We start from the raw sequence: 21,572 nt of genomic DNA on the forward strand, positions 1-21,572 counted from the left end.
ACTGCAGGCACGACATGCTTTCCTGCAACATTCAGCGCGCCATGCACGCTTTCACTTTCTAAGCAATAGGTCTCGTATTTACAAGGGTTTGAGCTATTGGCATTGTAAATGACAATGCCTTTTATTTATGTGTTAATTATCAAAACAGGTAAATAAAAGGCATTGTCATTTACAATGCCAATAGCTTAAACTCTCGCAAATGCGAGACCTATTGCATTGCAAATGCTTGTTTAATTGGGTCGTTCAGTTGTACATAATATCTTCTTGGTTATAAGTAAGGTAACAAAAATGCTTATTACACTTTTTTATTAGTACTTTCAACATGCTGCACAGCAGCCATAATGCTTCACAATGTAGCTTAAAGACCTTGGCAAATCCAATAGCTCTAGCTACACACTTATAAGATCCCAAAGGCTAGACCTATTGGCTTTGACAATGCTTGTTCTTTATTCTCATGTGAGCGCACCTTCATTTACGTAAGTTAAAGAAGTTAGGTGTACAAAAGTTGCATAATGTATTACAATGTGATGATGTCCAGTTTAAATTAACAATCTAGACCACATATTGGGAACTAATGACTTGCCTGTCACTTCACTTACGGCATTGTTATTTTAGCAGAGGGCAGCAATTTGCAAAGATATAATCTGTGGTACTCTTCGACATGTTAAAAAAATAGACTTTCTTGAATTTTGAATAGATTTTATAATATTTTAACATATTTGTTGCATGGTTTACATGGACAATTGTCATTTCTCAGCTCGAGCACGGACTCTTGCTAACAAGCCACACCTGTGGCTCGGCTCTTGCTCTCCCTGATAAGTTGTTGGCTATTCAACCTCTAGGTCTCACTGAACTTAGACCCACCAGGCACATATGTGGCCTTTCGCGGATAAGGGAAGCTTGTGCTAAGCTGTGCAGTGTCTTAATGAAGCCTGGAAACGTATTAATATTGAAAAAGTAAAATGTACATGTATCTATCTTGACGAGGCTCTGTCGTGAGGCCCAAACCGAACTCGCGGAGTATTTTAAGAGTATACTTTCAGGTAATGATGGCAGCAGCTAAGCTCAGCACGGCGCTGCTTCTGCCTGTTGGAAGCTAGGCCTGGCCCAGAACAGGTTCGCCTGCTCCTTCAGTTCTTGTGAACAGCTCTAGTAGCGGGAAATTCACTGTAATATTCGCACGGATCAACAGCACTGGGGCGACAACTTCCTGTATTATTTCTTCCGGAGCGAACGTTACGTTTTCCAACTCCCTGTCAGTCACGAAAAACGAGCTCTCCCATTCGCTGTCCCTGCAGACCCGGAAGCGAGGCAGAATCACACGCGGATATTCTGAAGATGACCTGCGGGTGGCAGGTAAAGTGTGGAGTTTGAGACTGGATCTGGCAGGGGGTCAACGCTTTTTAGTTTTGGCCAAATATTTGTTATCCCACGATGGGATTTCTTTTTGCCAACGAAGGTAACACTTAAAAATAATAATTAAAGGACAGTCTCGTTTTATGGGACATAATATCTGAAACTACGGGAATTGTTTATGTGTGCGTGCTCAGTAACTCTTGGGGAATCTGTTTTCGGAGGAGAGCGGTGGTTTTTGTAGGCTACTGTTCCTTCTCCTCCTCAAAGAATGCAGGTCACTCTCTTTTATGCCCTGCAGTCTCCTGCCACCGCAGCGTCTCTTTTAACGCTGAAATGTCCCTCCCCACTAATACTGATGTAGAAGTTGTCAGGAAGGAAATTCTGAAAGGCAGGGGGTTGTCACCTCATGAAAACGAGAAGGAACAAGGCTGTCTAGAATCTAAAGGGATGTATTGGGCATGCATAGAGGAGTGAAAATAGATGAGCAGCACCGGGCAGGTTGGTTCATTCATGTGCAATCAGCGCAGCAGCCTTCCAGGCGCTTTCTGTCTAATAATCCCATGTGCAGGGTGCCAGACTGGCTAAGGGCTGAGCCATGGCTCGACCAGGGCGCACCTGGCTTGCATTTGTTCGCCTTTAAGTTCCTCTCAATGGGTTTCACACGCTATATAAATATTACATTTAACAAAATGCTGCAAACAGCGGTATATAATACAAAACATATATCTGAAACATTAGTAATATAGTACAAAGTTCACACCTGCAGCTATCCAATAAAATTCCCCGCCCCTTTTTAACTCCTCACCCTGTCAATCATAAATATGGATGGCAGTCATAACTGCTCACAGGGAGAGTCACTTGAAATAAGACCTTCTATATAAATGTGCTGGCATTACATTCGCAGCGAAGAGGCTGCGTGTTGAAGTACAGAGTTCACGATTATATTCATATCCAACTAGAGGAACACGTTCAATAGGATTTAATAGAAGGATGTGAGTTATGGAACAAAATAGCCCACGCAGTAAAAGGATATTGCAAATCCGCCTGCAGTTCTGTGTTCTTTTTTAATACATGGAATCCTTTTCTAATATGATAAACAACTGGGTGTAATTTTCCTATTACAGCCCAGTTGTGTTCCCGTTACTTGCCCTGTGATGATATAATAACAGCTCTATTGAGCTGTGACATTAAGCAGAATTACCACCGCCAGTTAACACAACTTAGGGCGCAAGTAGCGCTCTTTCATTGCAGCTGGTTTCCCCTTTATTGTAACTGTCCCTTATTGCAGTACGTTTGTTTGTGGCATCACTATAATTCGTTCCACGAAAACAGGAAACTGGCTGCATTTTAGGACCACCCATGGTAAACTACAGGTGCTTCTCAAAGCAACGTACATTAAACCGCCTAAATACGTGTTGCCACAAACTTCGGTCTGTATATTCGCATGTTATTTATTTCAGAACAAATTTCCACATGTATTCTACATATCTCTGACTACAGCCTCTAATGAGAGGATTTTAAATGTCCAGGATAAATAAAATAGGACAAAGGGAAACGTGATGGTGTGACCCTTTAGTATAAATACCAAAATAACTCGAACCCCATGTACATTGTAAAAGTATTTCAAGTTACGTCAGAGTTTCCTGACGACTCTGCCCTCAGTCTCTTCGTTGTTTATGGCGGTGTAACTCCTTCAACAATATGCACCATTCCAATAATGCACTGTCGAGGATGCCTAATACCTGTTTAGTATTTTCTGTTGATTGATATTGTACAATATACCGAGCCTGCAAAGGGTCAGACTGGGATAGAAAATAGACCCGGGTACCAAAATAAAAGTTGCCTCCATTAGTGAATTAGAAAGCTAAAAAATGGCCAACGTTTGCAAATTAGGGCAGTGTTCAACCTGAGTGTCCTGCAAGCAATGTTCGTTTTAATATCTGGGAAATTAACTGTAAAAACCAGCCCAGCAGACCATTAAACAGGCCCAGAGGGGTGTTTGAGCTGTTACACCCCCCCTATTAAATGTATCATCTAGTAATTAGTTGGGTATCGGTGCTGACTGGTATCGTGAGGTGACTGTCAGATTTCACCTGGGGTTTGTACATACACATACAGACAAAACACACAGATGTGGGTTCCGTGCTCACTATGCCACTGGATTTAAGCTAGCGTGGCTGATGAGGGGTGATACCCCGAAACCTGCTCCAGGATGCTTGTTTTCCGGTCCAGTAAAGACCTGGCCTGGCAGTTCAGGATCCCATGGAGAGCAGGGTCAAGACTGATTTACTTATGGCTGGGCCCAAACTGAGGTGGCATGTTGAGCTAAAAAACTATGGATTTAACTCAGATCTGTGACTGGGGGTGAATGTTTGACAATGTTCAGCAGTCCGTCCATCGTCTTGTAGTATTGTTTCGTTAGTGGAGCACATCCACACGTTTGGAGGCAAGATCCAAACATTATTGTGGGGCTGACAGGCCCAACCATCGGACAGGTGGGTCCTGCATATCATCCGGAAGGAGTATACCCTACACCTCTGTGCCATGCCACCACATGTTTCACCACACTCAAAGGGACTGGTGGAGGACCATGTGTTCTTTTTTACGACAGAAAGTGCTAGCCCTTTTGGCCAAGGGGGCTATCAAGAGGGTGCCAGCAGCAGAGGTGGGTTGTTGGTTGCTACTTCCTGGTGCTAAAAAAGAACTGAGGCCTTCATCCTATTTTAGATCTGCACCCTCTCAATGTCTTCCTCTGGAAGGAAAATATAAAGATGCTCCCTCTGGCGAAGGTCATGCCTGTTCTCAACCCTGGAGATTGGATGGTGGCATTGGACCTGCATGGCTTCTATTTCTATACACCCATCCTGTACTACTACTGGTGCTACCTGTGTTTTGTGGTGGAACAGGAGCATTTACAGTTTGCTGTACTCTCCTTTGGTCTCTGGGTTCACAAAAGTGATGGTAATGGTGGAAGCACACCTTTGGAGGTCTGTGGTCCCAGTGATCCCCTACGCCGATGACTGGCTGTTGAAGGCAAGCTCATACCAGGCAGCCATCAACCATCCCCAAGCTACAGCAAACATCTTCGGGGTTCCCTATCTATGTGCCCTAGTCACACATGTTTCCTTCTCAGATGCTCCCTATCAACAGAGCCATTCTGTACCCTGCTCACGTTTGTGCCTCTACTCCGTAAAGGAGAGTCCAGGACATTGAGACTATGATCCCGATCTTTCAGCCTCTTTCCTGGATTTCAGTGAGGTCAACTATAGGGCTGCTGAGACTGCTGGCCTCCTGCATCCTGTTGGTCAAGAACACCAAGTGATATATGCGGGCTTAGCAGTGGGGTCGGAAGTCTCAGTGGGCCCAACGTCAAGGGGAACTTTCCGACCATGCCGAGATTTCGGAGGATTCTGCCTGCGACTGATTGGGTCAGCTATAGATCCTCTCCCTATCTCACCCAGACCTGACAGTTGTGACCGATGCATCTCTTCCCGGTTATGGCACCCAAATGGGAGAGTCTGAGATCAGAGGTCTCTGGTTTCCAGCGGAGACCTGGCTCTATGTCAACCTCCTGGAGCTGTGGGTGACCTGCTTGGCATTGAAAGTCTTCGTTTCATCCATCAAGGGGAGGCTGATACAGGTGCTTACAAACAACATCACTGCATGTGGTATTGCAACAGGCAGTTTGGAGCGGGGTCCTGGCCCTATTCCGGTAGGCACTACACCACTGGAAATGCATGGACCATCAAGGGATTTTCCTTGTGCAGAACCACCTGGCAGGATCCTTGAATGCCAGGGCGAACAAGCTCAGTTAGCGACTCCTAGCTGATCACAAGTGTCTGTTACATCCAGAGGTGCATGAGGTCCCTTCAGCGAATCGAAAAACCCTTGACTCAATCTACTTGCCACCACAGAGAACGCACAATGTCAGAAGCTCTGTGTGTTGGAGTTTTTAAGACATCTCTCACTGTGTCCACCTAGGGTGGTATTCAGGGCTCCTATATGCCCCGAGTACAATACCTCTTCTATCCCAAGTTCTGAAGAAGATCTGGACTGACTGGGACTAAGTCATCCTGGTGACTCTGGATTGGGGAGGGAAAGTGTGGTATCCAGAGCTCCTGTGCTTGAGGCTTGTCCTCCAAACAGGCTGTCCCTCCTTAAGGTCCTATTTTCATAACAACAGGGCGGGTTCTGCCCCTGGGCCTTTGCAATCTCTATCTTCTTGCATGGAGATTGAACAGTGACAGTTAAACCCCTTTGACCTTTCTCCAGAGGTGGTTGATGTCATCTTGGCAGCCAGATTTCTCTCGACAAAAACTGTATACGCCTGTTGTTGGGACAAACTTGTGGCTTGGTGTGATTCTAAACAGGTTACCCCCTCCAGGCTAAGTTATCTGATGGTATGTTGTTCGTTTTGTCTCATGCCTGGCAAGGTTTTGCTTTAGACACAGGGAAAGGGTTCCTTTTGTCTATTTTGGATTTTTTAACGTTGCTGGACAAGCACTCATTGTTTAAATCACTGGTGTGATATGTTTTAAAAAAAAAGGCCTACGTCACTTGTTTCCTCCCTCTCCTTTTGACATGTCACATTGGGACCTTAACGTGTTCTTCACCTATTGATCTGCTTCACAGCTGCCCTTTGCAGCTTCTCACACTTAACACATTGTTCGTTGCTGCCATAACATTGGCGAGATAAGCGAGTGAGCTGTAGGCTCTCTGTGTCAATCTGCGGCACACCACTTTCTTTCCAGACAAATTGGTTCAACAGACAAAAGCATCCTTCTTGCCAAAAGTTGTGACTCCATTCAACATCGGTCAAACCATCACCCTGCCAGTGCTGCATGCGATTCTTATCCTCAAAGAAGGAGGAGAGACTCCATCATTTGGACCCCAAAAGAGCACTGATGTTTTGCAAAGATTGTACCAAAGAATACCGGGTAGATGATCACCTTTTTGTAGGGTTTACTGGTGCGAAAAAAGGCAAGGCCGTTCAGAAATGGACCATCTCCCACTGGAGCCTGTTTTGCATCTGCTACAGATTGTCAAAAAAGCAGCCCCTGGAAGGTACCTGGACCAAAGCTGCTACCACTGCATTGGCATTCTGAGCTACTGTCCTGGATATCTGCCAGGAAGCTATGTGGGCGTTACTCCATACTTTCAAAAAGCCTGTTTGGACATCCACGTATACTGATAGGAACACTTTGCCTGCGCAATCCTGCAGGACCTTTTGGTTATAATCAATTCACAGACCCTCCTCCTAGTAGGTAGTGCCTTGGTATCTATTCAAAAGGTGAAGAATCTGCGGTTAGATGTCTGTATCAGAAGGACAAGTTACTAACCTTCTGTACTGCTCTTCCTGATCGAAACTCTAAATGCAGATTCATCATCGATCCACCCATCCTCCCCGTTGTGTGGATTGGGCTCTATCGATTACTAAGATTCCAAGCCAAGGAAACTGCACAATGATCAAAGCCAATTTGCTGTTGGGGCTCTGTGTCTGGGGGCATGACCAGCCTGCAAAGCAACCAATCAATCAAACATTTATAGAGCACGCTCCTCACCCGTGAGGGTCTCAAGGCGCTGAAGGGAGGGGTGGTGCTGCTACTGCTCGAACAGCCAGGTCTTGAGGTGTTTCCTGAAGGTTAGATGGTCCTGGGTCAGTCGTAGGTGTGAGGGGAGGGAGTTCCATGTTTTGGCTGCCAGGTAGGAGAACGATCTTCCTCCGGTGGTGGCTCTGCGAATCCGTGGGACGGTGGCGAGGGCGAGGCTGGCGGAGCGGAGTTGGCGGGTGGGAGTGTAAAACGAGAGGCGGTTGTTGAGGTATTCGGGGCCCATGTCGTGGAGCGCTTTGTGTGCGTGGGTGAGGAGCCTGAACGTGATCCTCTTGCTGACAGGCAGCCAGTGCAGGTTTCTCAGGTGGGCGGATATATGGCTGTGGCGAGGGATGTCGAGGATGAGTCGTGCAGAGGCGTTCTGTATGAGTTGTAGTCGTTTCTGAAGTTTGGCGGTGGTTCCTGCGTATAGGGCGCTTCCGTAGACCAGTTGGCTGGTGACGAGGGCCTGGGTGACGGTCTTTCTGGTTTCGGTGGGGATCCATCTGAAGATTTTCCGGAGCATGCGCAGGGTGTTGAAGCAAGAGGACGAGACGGCATTGACTTGCTTGGTCATCGTGAGGGAGGAGTCCAGGATGAATCCCAGGTTGCGTGCGTGGTCCAAGGGTGTCGGCACGGAGCCCAGTGCTGTGGGCCACCAGGAGTCGTCCCAGGCGGATGGGGATTGTCCGAGGATGAGGACCTCCGTCTTGTCTGAGTTCAGCTTCAGGCGACTGAGCTTCATCCATTCTGCGACGTCTTTCATTCCTTTCTGGAGGGTGGTTTTGGCGGTGGCAGGGTCTTTGGTGAGGGAGAGTATCAGCTGGGTGTCGTCGGCGTAGAAGATGATGTTGATGTTGTGTTTGCGTGCAATGGCAGCAAGGGGACTCATGTAGATATTGAAGAGTGTTGGGCTGAGCGAGGAGCCTTGGGGTACACCGCAGATGATCTCGGTGGCCGCTGAGCGGAAGGGAGGGAGTCGGACTCTCTGGGTTCTGTCGGAGAGGAACGAGTTGATCCAGTCCAGGGCCTTTCCTTGGATCCCAGTGTTGAAGAGGCGGGTTATTAGGGTGCGGTGGCATACGGTATCAAAGGCTGCCGAGAGGTCCAAGAGGATGAGAGCGGTTGTTTCTCCGTTGTCCATCAGGATCCTGATGTCGTCGGTGGCTGCGATGAGGGCCGTCTCGGTGCTGTGGTTGGCTCGAAATCCGGACTGGGACGGGTCGAGCAAGTGGTTTGCCTCGAAGAAAGCAGTCAGCTGTTTATTGACGGTCTTCTCGGTGACTTTAGCCGGGAAGGGAAGAAGAGAGATGGGGCGCTAGTTCTTGAGGTCTTTGGGGTCCGCTGTGGGTTTTTTCAGAAGAGCGTTGATTTCTGCGTGCTTCCAGCTCTCGGGGAAGGCGGCTGACGCGAAGGAGATGTTTATGACGTTCCGGAGATGGGGTGCGATGATGGTGTCGGCTTTGTTGAAGATATGATGGGGGCATGGGTCGGAGGGGAAGCAGGAATGGATGGAGTTCATGACGTTGGTGGTGTCTTCAGTGCTGATGGGGGTCCAGGCGCTAAGGGTGGTGGTGGGGGTCGTTGGTTCGGTGCCTGGAGGCGGAGTCTGGGGTCCGAAGCTGTCGTGTATATCTGTTATCTTTCGGTGGAAGAACGTGGCGAGGGAGTTGCAGAGTTCTTGTGACGGAGTGATGTCGTTGTTGCTAGCGCTGGGGTTGGAGAGCTCTTTGACGATGTTGAAGAGTTCCTTGCTGTTTTGGGTGTTGTTGTCTAGTCGCTCTTTGAATGATGTCCTTTTGGTGGTGCGGATCAGCTGGTGGTGTTTGCGGGTGGCGTTCTTGAGGGCTATCATGTTTTCTGTGGTTCGTTCGTGGCGCCAGGTTTTTTCAAGGGTTCGGCAGGATTTCTTTGAGTCTTTGAGGGCGTTTGTGAACCACTGGGATTTCCTGTTGCCGGTCATGCCTGGGTGGTTCTTCAGTGGAGCGAGGTTCCATATGAAGGGCTGTGTGAGGAAGGAGCAGCTGGGAGGCGGGAGCAGGGTGGCGAATGGGAACAGCGGGGGCGGGGCCGCAGGGATGCAGCGGCGGGAGGGAAATGGCACAGAAGGCGAACGGGGGAGAGGACACAAGGCAAAACTGGGATAGGGACACAAAAAGCAAAACGGGAAGAGGGGTCACAAAAAGGCACAACAGTGGGGGAATCAGAAGTACAATTTAAACAATACCAAAAACGGGCAACAGGAGATAGAGAGCCCAGGTGGGCAAGGGCTTACGCAACAGCAGCAATCACAGGCAGCGGCAGGAACGAGGCAGCAGTGATCAGTGGGGCAGCGTCACAGGAGGACCGTGTGGCGGCTGGGGGGGCGACCTGCCTGAGGACAGGGTCAAAGGTCGCTCCCTTCACCGCTGCGTGGCCTCCATATGAAGGGCTGTGGGAGGGAGGAGCAGCTGGGAGGCGGGAGCGGGGTGGCGAATGGAAACAGCGGGGGCGGGGCCGCAGGGATGCAGCGGCGGGGCCGCAGGGATGCAGCGGCGGGAGGGAAATGGCACAGTAGGCAAACGGGGGAGAGGACACAAGGCAAAACCGGGATAGGGACACAAAAAGCAAAACTGGGGAGAGGGGTCACAAAAAGGGGTCACAAAAAGGCACAACAGTGAGGGAATCAGAAGTACAATTTAAACAATACCACAAACGGGCAACAGGAGATAGAGCCCAGGTGGGCAAGGGCTACACAACAGCAGCAATCACAGGCAGCGGCAGGAACGAGGCAGCAGTGATCAGCGGGGCAGCATCACAGGAGGACCGTGTGGCGGCTGGGGGGGCGACCTGCCTGAGGACAGGGTCAAAGGTCGCTCCCTTCACCGCTGCGCGGCCTCCATATGAAGGGCTGTGGGAGGGAGGAGCAGCTGGGAGCCGGGAGCGGGGTGGCGAATGGGAACAGCGGGGGTGGGCCGCAGGGATGCAGCGGCGGGAGGGTAATGGCACAGAAGGCAAACGGGTGAGAGGACACAAGGCAAAACCGGGATAGGGACACAAAAAGCAAAACGGGGGAGAGGGGTCACAAAAAGGCACAACAGTGGGGGAATCAGAAGTACAATTTAAACAATACCAAAAACGGGCAACAGGAGATAGAGAGCCCAGGTGGGCAAGGGCTTACGGAAGAGCAGTAATCACAGGCAGCGGCAGGAACGAGGCAGCAGTGATCAGTAGGGCAGCGTCACAGGAGGACCGTGTGGCGGCTGAGGGGGGCGACCTGCCTGAGCAAAGCAACAGATGACACTGTCTTGTATGCCGCCTAAACAGGCCCTGTATCTCATTTCCGGAGCAGAACAGGATCAGTGTGGAGCCACACAGTGTCACCTGCAGGTGCACAGAGGTACTCCTAAAAAGTTTCCAGATTCAAGCTGATACCTAGGGAATATTCAAAAGGCGAGAAACCTGTGGTTAGATCGAGTCTCTACCACAAACAGTGTTAACAAAGGTAAATTACTTGTTTGTTGGCTACAGTATTGGAAATTTCACAGAGCAGAGAAATGACTGTGCATGTGGATAAGTGAAACTTTCTGTGCAAGGAGGAGGAATATTTGGTTCCTAATAAATGTTATCACACAAACATAATCTTTGTCTAAAGCCATTAAAGAGGAATCAGTTCCCAAGAAAGGGATCAGTTGACATCGTTTTGGGGCATTGTGAGTATTATTTACTCCTTGTTTAAGGGGTTTCCTTATTAACTATTTGCATGCCTCCAATCACTCCAGGGACCGCTGACATGGGGACCTCAAGGGGGGAGCAGGGGCTTTGCGCACGCGACCCTGAATGCCTGCGCTCCCCTGATAACACCGATGCGGACCCTGGATGAGCGGCACGCCGCATCCCACCATTCAAGGCCTCTCCGAGGAACCAAGCACCATATGAGCCCTCAGTACATCAAAAGCGGGCCAACCCAATCGACCCCACATGCCCCCGATCATTACCGAGGCCGTGCACCGGAGTACCTCCCGGGGTGCAGGGCAGGGGCTTAGCGCACCCGACCCGCGGCTTGGCCTCTGCACCCCCACTGCCCCCTCGCCTAAATACGGCGTGATGCCTGAAAGCACAACACAACCTGTGAAATCACAACCCATCCCCGAGAGCGAACGACTCACTGCAACAGAAATCAACCTGGCGACCGGAGGAAAAAACAGCACACCGACACCAGACCAGGCCTCTGGACAGAGCGACCAGAAAGCACACAATCGGCGTCAGGGCGAGGAGACAAAGAGGCCGCCAGGTGGGCGGGGGAGGAATTTATACCTCTCCCCGAATCCCACCCCGGCCGGAAGTGACGCACTGGACCCCAAAGGGGTCTCTGGACACTAGGCTGCCCAGTGTGCCATCTTGTGGCACTAAAGGGGCCGCCCTCTTATGAGCACTGTGCACCACCCATAAGATGCTTGGGGGTAAAGGCCCAGATATTGTTTCCTCTTTTGTCCAACCTTACAAAGCTCAAAGACAGTTACGCTCTAGTGATCTTCATATGGAGTTCGTTCCCAGAATTAGGAGGTCTAGAAGCGGCGGCCGCCTCTTTTCTTATAATGCCTCCAAACTTTGGAATACCTTGCCGCTGTATTTGCGTAAAGAATCAGATCACTCCGTCTTTCGTAAAAAGTTCAAGTCCTGGCTCTTTCCACACTGATTGCCTTAGTCTATTGCGGTTTCGACCCTAGCGCTGGGATGCCTTTGGGTAAACATGCGCTTTATAAATGCTATTTCATTTCATTTTCCCTGCGGTGACTTTGTCGGTCAGCCTGCAGTGTGCGGGAATTAACCACAGCATCCCCGTGAACTATGTGGTTCATTTGAAAACCTGCAGTGCGCGGGTATTAACCACAGCATTGCCGTGAACTACGTGGTCCATTAAGGGGCGTTAGCGGAACGACCGTACATGGTCACACGTAACAGCGCGCACCTTGTTTTAGTTATTGTCTGTGTCTTCACCAGGTTTCAGGCTGGCCACTGTATAATTGTCATTTGAAATAGAATGAATACGTTGGTGCATCGCATGTGTGTCTTGGGATGCATTGTTGCCAACGACGCTGAACCCTTTTACTTTGCAGGCTCAAAGCCATACATACCCTCGTTTAGTGCAGCCCTTGAGCACCATACAGTCGCCAGGATCTTTCCTCCGGCAGGCTCATGCGGCTCCTGTTCACTCGCCACTCCAGCCTCGCGCTGATCCACCTTCCCAACCCCCTTTATAATTGCATGCGCAGTCTGCTGTCGGGGGACGTGAAACACTAGCGCAAAACGTATTACTGCTGCTTAATGTTGATACAGCTTTCTAAAGGTGGTCACACAAACGTCCCTGGCTCCTAGCAGCGTGCAACTGAGAACATGCCCCTTAACTCACTGATCTATAGAACAGTAATACATTTTGATAATCTAATACTCCATAATACTCTAGTACTCCGTAAAGTTCTAATACTGTGTAATGGTCTGTAATATTCTAGTATTCTAATTCTCCGTAATACTCTGTAAACGCAAGCTTGCCCCCAACCCTGCTAGATTAATCTCCCTAATCAGGCGCATAAATAAATTGTCGCAGAAAAGGATTCTTCTACACCAGTGAGTGATACTTCACCGCCTCTCTCGGTCTATGTCAGTTGTGTAGCTCTGCAGCAGTCTCGCTGCTCCAAGCCCCTGTAACTGACGGGGAGCGCTGCTTGTACCCCAGACTCTGCGAAGGGTGGGTGATTCTCAGGACGGTGCTGCAGGGGGTCGGTGAGATCCACTCCTGTGATATCAGGCTTGCTGTTGACAGCCCTACAGCGCCTCCTGCTGCTGGACCAAGCCTTTAGCTTAAGCTCTGACATTATTTAGTGAAGCGCCTCATGATCACTGTAGCGCCAAAAAGCATCTAATTAGCAGAGCGCTGCTCCCAACGTTAAATTTACATTCCTTCAGAGTAGGTCATTTATGCCTGCAATATGCTGTACAACTACATCAAGGCAGCCGCTTGCATAAGGCAAAGTGGCACTAAATAACACCAATAGGTGGCAACAAATTTCACGACTAGACAATGGTCTTTTACTAAAAATAACATTACCGCGTTGTTTTTGATTAATTTACAGATTATCTGACACGGGCAGCTGTTCCATTCTTTAGTCACCTTTCCAACATTGCGGCACATTTATTTTAAAGCTTTAGAGCGTATTTGGATAAACGTCCATTTTTTTTGTATGTCATCAGCATCAAATAAACTGACCACGCACGTTAACACCATTATACTCCAGGAGACATAATGGCAGAAAGGCAGGAGCACAGATGCGATCTTTTTTGGACACGGTGCAATGTTCTTATTTAATGCTATATACAGCGGGTCTGACACAGTGTGTTGAGCCAGCTTTCCTTTAACGACAGGACAAAGACAAGAGCTTTCACATGTATACACTCTGTGAATCAATATAGTTGGATTATTTAAATCAAACCTGCCCTTTATCATCGATCAGCATGGCATCATAACCGGTAAGATAAGGGAACCCGACTTTGCACTCAATTGATTCACCGCTATATATTTTTTTAAGAAAAACACGCAGCATTTGTTTTCCATTGAGGTCCCAGCAGTTGCACACTGCAGCTACCAGGCTGCCTGTTTAATTGTGTTAGCGCTCATACACATATATATATATTTTTGATTTACCATTGTGAAATGCTTATCTGCCATTTTGGAATGGTATATTAAAAGTGGCAAAATGACTGCCTATGTGTTATGCGGGAGGCACACATGCATACCGGCATGCATCTTGCAATGGTGAAAAGCTTTCTTTAGGTGTTCCAAAATGGCTACCACAGGCGTGCATGCATGCGCCTACATTGTGACAAACTAGCAGCAGTTTTTCATTTTTTAAAATTACATTTTACTATAAAATATATATCCAAGGAGTGCCAATGGAAAAACACAGTGGCATAGTCGTCACTTCGCTTTTGAAGGCGAGACCTATTGGCTTTGCCAATGCTTGTTGTTGTTGGAGCAGGGAGACCGCTTGTCTCGGTTTGGTGGAGGCCTCGTGAACACAGCCCCTTCTGTCAGACTGTCACTGTATAGCACTAGCATCTTGTACCACAAATCATTATTAGAGCTTATAGTTGCGTCCATCCCCGTCGGTACAACGTAACGCTACATGCAAGCTTTCCCACCACAGAGGTAAACTTGACAGCATGCTTCCGCATTTACGGGGCGCAAACCTTATTTTGTTGGTATGCGGCAATTAGAACCGAAATTGAGGGTCATCCGATAGGTCTGTGCCAAGCGTCGTTTCATTTAATCATATCCTGTATTGCCGTGTGGTTATCTTACATAATTGTTCATGTTTTGGGCCATTTCCTGACCACAAGTATGTCTGCGCACGTATACTACACGTTTTCTTCTTAAAGATAATCCTTCAGAAAAGCTACAGGCGCCGTACCTGGCTGAGAGCAGGCTGTTCCAAATTTTCCTGGAATCAAATTGGAACTGGGAAGGTAAAAGTGGCATCTGGACTTATTACGTGTGACAGTGGTCGAAGTGGGGGAAAAAAAGTAGGGGAACTGTGGGCGGAGAATCGGAGGGCGGGAATAACCCAAGGATTGGCTCAGTGGGTGGAGCCAGAGGTGTGGCCAGAATGCGCAAACATCCCAATTTTTAGGTCTCGGCTCGAAGGCTGCGCTTGCGCAGTCTCGCTCCGAGATTTAATGTTTAGGAGTGGGGCTTTAAACCGCCCCTTTTTTTTACCTCTTCTCCATTGGCTGGCCTCTGAAATACTGGACAGCCATTGGAGAAGAGCATTGTCTCTCCAAACAAGCCCCGTCTTTTTCGGATTCGGGGGCGTGTTTTTTACTTTCTTTCTCTCCTCTGCAATGTAAACATTCCAGCCAATGGCAAGAGGAGAGAAAGAAAAACACGCCCCCGAATCCGAAAACGCCGCTGCGTTTCTCCGAGGCCTTTCTGCTTGACCTCGGAGAAAGGCGGTGGTGTTAATGGCGTCCTCTCCCCTTGCTGTCGGCTCCCGTGTTCGGCTGCTGCTCTGGTCTCTGGTTTATGTGTTTCAAACCACGAATTAGAAACCATATTTGGCACACTGTCTATAAACCAGTAAGACCAGTCGTCTTTAAGCACCATTAAATCCCGTTCGAACAAAATGTAAAAAAAAAAAAAACATTTATTTTTTGTTATTGCCAAGAACTTTTAAAACTTCAGTTTGCGCGAAGTTTGTTGTGAATGCCGGTAGCACAGTAAAGTACACAGTCTGCGTTTCAAGCCTCGCTCTGTCATTGGATGAAAGGTTCAATGAAGGGGCGGTGTTTCACAGGCATGGATGCCATTGGGCGGCAGACCAGAGGGCTCAGGGCGGGAACATGGCAACCGGAGCCGCCGCGGCAATGGCGGAACGAGCAGGAGGCTGAATTGAGCAGTGGAGGTACTTGTCTGACTCGGCACGAAGGAAGATGGGGAAAATACAGATTCGCAGCCACGTGCGGTGGCTGTAGCGGTTCTCGAGGCGGCAGGCCCGGTGGAATTCAGAGCAGTGGAGCACTGTGGGGCATGTAGTTCAGTCGCTTACATTTTACGGCTTCAGGGTCTGGTAATGGAACTACCTATCCCATGAGGCCTGCACTGCAAGCCCCATCATTATGGGAGTTGTTGTTCTTGTAGGTGACAAGCGCGCTGATGCCCCAATATATTGTGATTAAAAGAAAGACACCGTATTTTCCCTATAAACTGCCAGAATTTTGGCCAACATGTTCTTATTTCTACCACTAGTTGAAAGAAAGGAAGTGCTTCTTGGTTGATATAATCCCCGAAGCACAATCATGGCTTTCCGAGATAGGTAGCTAACTGGTAAACCTTACTAATGACTGCTCATTAGCTAGCAGTGTTATTCTAAACTAAACTATACTCCACGCTACAAGTGTAGCGCTTTGAGCAGCTGTCGTGGATTAACGAGGCGCCTTGATGAGGATGGTAAGAGACTCCGCCCTTCAGGCCCGCATGTGAGTAAGCCACCCAGCCTGGGTATTTTATTTACCACCACTGTTTATCCAATTACAATATCCGGAAATTAAATGCAAGTAACACGTGGACCTGGGAGACTTGGCAGCCTTGCCCCCATCATGCCTGCGTAGTCATTCATCAATAATGGTACGAAAAGGACCTCAAGCATTAGGAAAACCTAGACTAGTTGAGCTAGTCGCGCAAAGACTTTGAAAACTGCAAGTCCCACCTGTTAGCAGAAAAAACGGGCTGAGACTCAACTTCACGACAATGGGTCATTATTGTAACAAGCATTTGCAATGCAAATAGGTCTCGCATTTGTGAGTTAGAGCTATTGACACTGTTAATGGCAATGTTTTTTACCTACATGTTTTATTTTTGGAGTGAATGTATGTAGTGTGCCTTGGAAAGGTCCTGCACTTCGTAATAAATATATTGATGAAAACTCAAATTGTGGATTGTGTCAACAATTACTTGGCACGTATCTCATGGGTGAGATGTCACCACACATGCACACCGTGGTGCTTTACTAATGCGAAACTCATTAATAAAAGTAGTGCTTACAGACTAACCAACGTGATCGGGATCGGAGCATGTGAATCCGAATCCCGGCTTCTCTTTAATTTTCTATTCTATTTGACTCACTCTCCTGCGTCTTGGTTATCCCCCAGACACTGGGAGGCAATAAAGTTTGCCAAGGGGGCGGGGGGCAGAGGGGGTACATGAAAATGTATTAGTTGTCAAAGGTCACCCGTTGCTATTAGTTAAAAGTGTGCAGATTTCATTAAGATATTAAGAGCACTTTACTCGCATCTATGAGAAAATCGGCATTAACTAAACAAAATGCCAGAATGCATGTCAGTTTTCACAGTGTTTTGGCCAGTACTGGTTGCTTAGTTTCATTGCATTAATTTTTGTATTTACTCTTTTACACAGCATCCAAAGTAGGTTACCTAATCCCAAAGCCCCAAGTTGTTAAATGACCCATAGAAGGGAGTGTTTTACAGTTGAGCAAATGTGTCCAAATGTAATTTTGGTAGTGCCATGGAATGGTCAGCCAATGAGGTACTCGATGAGCCGGTATTTAACTACACGTTCAAAACGTACAGTATTGTGGCTGTTGTTTTGTGTACACAACTTCCTCTCTGAATGTGTTTATTTACACAGAGCTTCATCTACCAGACAGGGCTCACAGAGGGGCGACTAAAGCACAGAACAAAATGTATTCATTTATCCTGAGTGTGAAGGCACCCGGAAGGCTTAGGTGCCCGCCTGGAGAGGCTAGGGATTCCAGTGCTTCTACAGACTCTGCCGTGCTCCTCTACGCCAGCAGGGCAAAGCTCAGAATCTGCCGCTTCTGCTAAGAATAGGTGAGGGGGATGAGGTTGGGGCATGCGGAAGTTGCCGGCAGATTTCCAGGTTATTGAAAGTGATGATACTGACGTGAGGCAATGGAGACTGACTTTGTCTGTTTGTCTGCACCAGTCTATTTCTCTACCATCTACCGGGCTCACTGCCATGTATCCCTTTATCTCTCTTTGTTAGAGGTGCGCGAGCCAATATATTAATTAACAGGTAAAGCCATCCGGAGACGAGCCAAGCGTATACGAGCCAGTGGGCGAGCCGTGAAAATGATCGGCATGTTAATCATACAGTAAACATGATGTGAATGTGTGATAATGTCTCTTCAGAATTCAAAAAAGTGCATTTATTTAGCGCGTCACCTCAGTACACAAGATCATAGCACTGAATTGAGAGGAAGTTATTAAAAGTGCTCATTTTAAGCATGAGTTAAAACACTGCCACTCCTCCCGCACCACAACAATGCCATTTGTGAACTAAGAGGCGTCAGTTGCCATGCATACCCCGAATGTCGCCTAGAGTCTTATTATATTTAGAGTAACATTAAAATGTAGTTCATTAAACACGATCAGTTTTTGTACAGCACGCATCTTGAACTTGCATATTTCAAGGTGGCAATAATAAAGATGAAAACGGAAGTGCCGGCAGGCAAGAAAACACGAACGGGAGTGGGGGGGGGGGGGGGGGAGGGGGGGCAGGGGAGGGTGAGGTTTAGAAGTCACAGACTGAGGGAGGTTGCACTGACTGGCTTATTTAGACATGAACACAACAACAGTCATTTATTAATGCAATATACATTAAAAATTACTATCACCTGCCACCTAAGCCATTCTTATAGCTTTGGGGGCCTGAAATAGTCCGAATTGTCTCATTTGTAGGAGTGTGATGGTTAGTAGCTGTGGTGTTATGATCTTTAGCAGCATGTCAGGGACAATGTGTGGTGCAAGTTGCAATGGCCTTCTGTCAAGAGCCCTGGCACCTTTTTTTTTTTAATACAAATTAAGCACTGCCCTAGAGTGCACTTGCTGGCTGTGTGGATGGCTCTGTGGGTGGGTGGCTCTGTGGGTGGCTCTGTGTGTGTGTGGGTGGCTCTGTGTGTGTGGGTGGGTGGCTGTGTGTGGATGCAAATGCAATAGGTCTCGCATTTGAGTGATTAAGCTATTGACATTGTAAATAACAATGCCGTTTCTTTAAATGTTTTAAAGACAAAAACATAAACAAAAATAATGTCATGAGCAATGCCAATAGCTCTAACTTTAACAATGCCGAGACCATTTCATTGTAAATGCTTGTTAGTATTTGTGTGGCATTTCACTGCCTAGTTTAATCAACCAATGGATACACATGATTATATAAGGTTATAATGAGTTATTGACATTAAAACACATTCACAAATTGGGATATGCTTCTAATCACAGAATGTCCCAAATACGATAAAATGTGGAAGCAAAAGCCATTTGTCGCCGAGCCATGGTGTTTGTCATCAGCACTTCTCCCTTTTTCCACAACAGCAGTTCAAACATGAATGGCAAAATATCCTAGTTTGCAAATGTTATCTAAATAATTATGGCTCTTCCATATTTGCCATCTAATGCGAGATCTGTTGCATGATCTGACCATTTAAACTAATAAATTGTTTACAGCTCAAACGTATCAAAAGTTAATAAAAAATGTGAATTGTTTTCCTATGGGTTGATGGCTCATTGCAAAGGTTGACTGATCACCTTTCTCACTGTTGTATTTGTATGTTACACTGGTACTAATAAGGCAAAATCTTTCCAAAGACTGTTAGCATGTATACACATGTCAAAATAATAAACCATACACTCTTAAGTGCATTATAACCAAACGGTAAATGCGAACTTTGGGATGGCTGCACGGAAACATGTTGTGTTTGGTGTCAAACACCTTGGAATCATACCCCCACACCAGTAACTGGTGTGGGAGTATGATCCCACCCTTCCAGAGGGAGAGACATGACCGCACCGGTATACCCGGTACCAGCTAACAGAGCCCTGGCATCACAAAATGGATGCTGCCAGCCACAGACACAAGTCTGCCCTCCTGCTGCTGGATGAAACTCTGGCAGGGGAGGCCTGGACAATAGGTTTCCTGTCACAGGGAGGTGTCACCACCTCCCAGACAGGCTTTAATGTATTGGGGCTGGGTGGGTGCACTCCAAGAGTGCTTTGAAGTTCAGCACTGGGGTCACATTTGGTGTCCCTGTGCATAGTCCAGCTCAAACCGGTCTTTCACAAAACTGGACAAAGGAAATGGGTGTAGCCACCCCTCTTTCCTGACCCTCCCATAGGTGGCTCCCTAGAGTTTGTCCCACCCCTTCCTTGGGTATAAGAAAGGAACCCCTGGCTAAAGGACTTTAGATTACACCTGGACAAAACTCTGATACTGAATCCTGGAACTTCGATGATCTACATTGAACTACATGAGTGAAGAATCTCCCTTGGAGTAAAGGAGTTACTCCCCTGCAAGGCCGGCACCAAAGACACATCTGACCGGTTTGCATCTCCAAAGCTCCCGCCGGACTCCAAAGAATTTTGCAACACAGGAGGTGGGTTTCCATGGTCGTAGAGGTTGATCAGTGTGCACAGCAAGTCTGAGGCCCATATCCCTTGTCGCGACCGTGCAACTCGAACCCCTGGACACCGCGTCACTTTGCAGAAGCATCAGCTTTCCAATGACTCCTGCAGCTGAGCTTTGGGTTACTTGTAGTCCTGACCCCGAGCAGCATTTGCACCGAAGATTGCTCACCTACACTCCACGAGTGTTCCGTGAGCTGGCCCTTTGTGTTTTCTCTCTAGGTCACTTCGCGATCCCTCGTCCATCGACTGGTGGGTCCCTGTGAAGGTAACTTTACTTCTAATTGGGCTTACCTGGTTGCTCCAGACATGCCCTGACTCTCTGTTGCTTGGGGAGTCCCCAGAACCTTGCTGGTCAGCACCGAAGCATCTTTTCTCTTCCTGCGTGGGTTGCTGTTTCCAAGGCTTGTTGTGTTCAATCCGAGCACCAACACCGCAGCACTCGACATCCTTTGTGGGACAGCTCGAATCCAGCTCCTGGTTGTCGTCGACGCCTCCTGGTCCTCGGGGCTGCAGAGTCAAGCTTCGCCTTTTCACATCTGAATCACCCGACATCGTTGGACATTCGTCTATCGTGCCCCTGGTCACTGGCAAGTGACCCAGACACTGTCCCCTCTGCTTTCAGGTTCTTCTGATCTTTGATCCAGGCTTGGATCACACCAGACACTTTTCTCCTTCCTGGCAGCAGCACTTTGCAGCAGATCGCCATTGAAATCAATGACGATTCCCGACACCATTTGACAACTATGCACCCGGCGTCCCTGGGTGAGGTAACTCCAGTACTCCAGTGCTCCCTTGGGTGCTGCCCTTGAAACCCCTAAGTGCTGCCGAAAATTGCTGGAGGCCAGGAAGGAGGCAGCAAGCGCTTTTAAAACCTTAATATACTTGCAAACATAATGGCTCCACCCAAAGTCAGCACCCGGTGCGGTCACACCGGTTGCACTGCCCTAGAACAAGCCCTTCTCAAGTGTCCTGTGACCTCAGTGACAGTCACTGTCACTATGGTATGCTGCTTCATAGGCCTGTCTGCAAGACTGGAGGTGAACTTTAGTATGGATTGTGGTGGACAAACCTTGAAGGTTAACCCACACTTGCCACTGCTAGGGTCCACCTGCTGGTCTAAGGTCTTGCGCAGCCTTCTAAGGTCTAGCATAGGAATGTGCTCCCTCAGGAGAGTGGTCAGGTGGACTGGTTATTAAGGCTGAACCTGGTTCCCCAGTTCCAAATTCAGTAGCTCTGGCCATAATGCCACATCCTCTCCCCCACTGAACACCATACTGCCCCAATGAGAAAAACTCACGCTGCCTTCAACTACAACCCAATTGCTGCCGGCTATAAACACCTGGATGCGGCTCAATTTAAATGACGCACTAGACAAGAGCAATGTGCGGCCTACAAAAAAACGTAACAACATTCTGGAAAAAGCAAACCCTCATAGGTAATGCTAAATTTAGCAAACCCTGTGAAATGTAAGCATAACAACATGGTTACCTTAACACGTTTACACTCACTATTCAGAAATCAGTGAGTGCTTATGCCTGAAAAGTTAAGGACATGACTACAGGGCCCTGAATGGACCCATTTCAATGTCCATTGCTTATATCCTTAAAAAACGTAAGCAGTATGGTAAAAAGACCACATCCCTGGACAGAG

General features: G+C 48.0%; 1 protein-coding gene across 1 annotated transcript in view; it reads left to right on the forward strand.

Annotated features, from left to right (window-relative positions):
• Positions 1-1,260: 1,260 nt before the first annotated feature.
• LOC146830598 (UPF0739 protein C1orf74 homolog) overlaps positions 1,261-21,572 on the forward strand; it is a 42,915-nt gene continuing 22,603 nt past the window's right edge. Inside the window, exon 1 of the mRNA XM_085604790.1 lies at positions 1,261-1,356. The gene's annotated coding sequence lies outside the window, so the exon portion shown is untranslated. The remainder of the gene's footprint in view (positions 1,357-21,572) is intronic.

This window comes from Triturus cristatus, chromosome 5_1 (assembly GCF_964204655.1).
Source record: "Triturus cristatus chromosome 5_1, aTriCri1.1, whole genome shotgun sequence".
Lineage (NCBI taxonomy): Eukaryota > Metazoa > Chordata > Amphibia > Caudata > Salamandridae > Triturus > Triturus cristatus.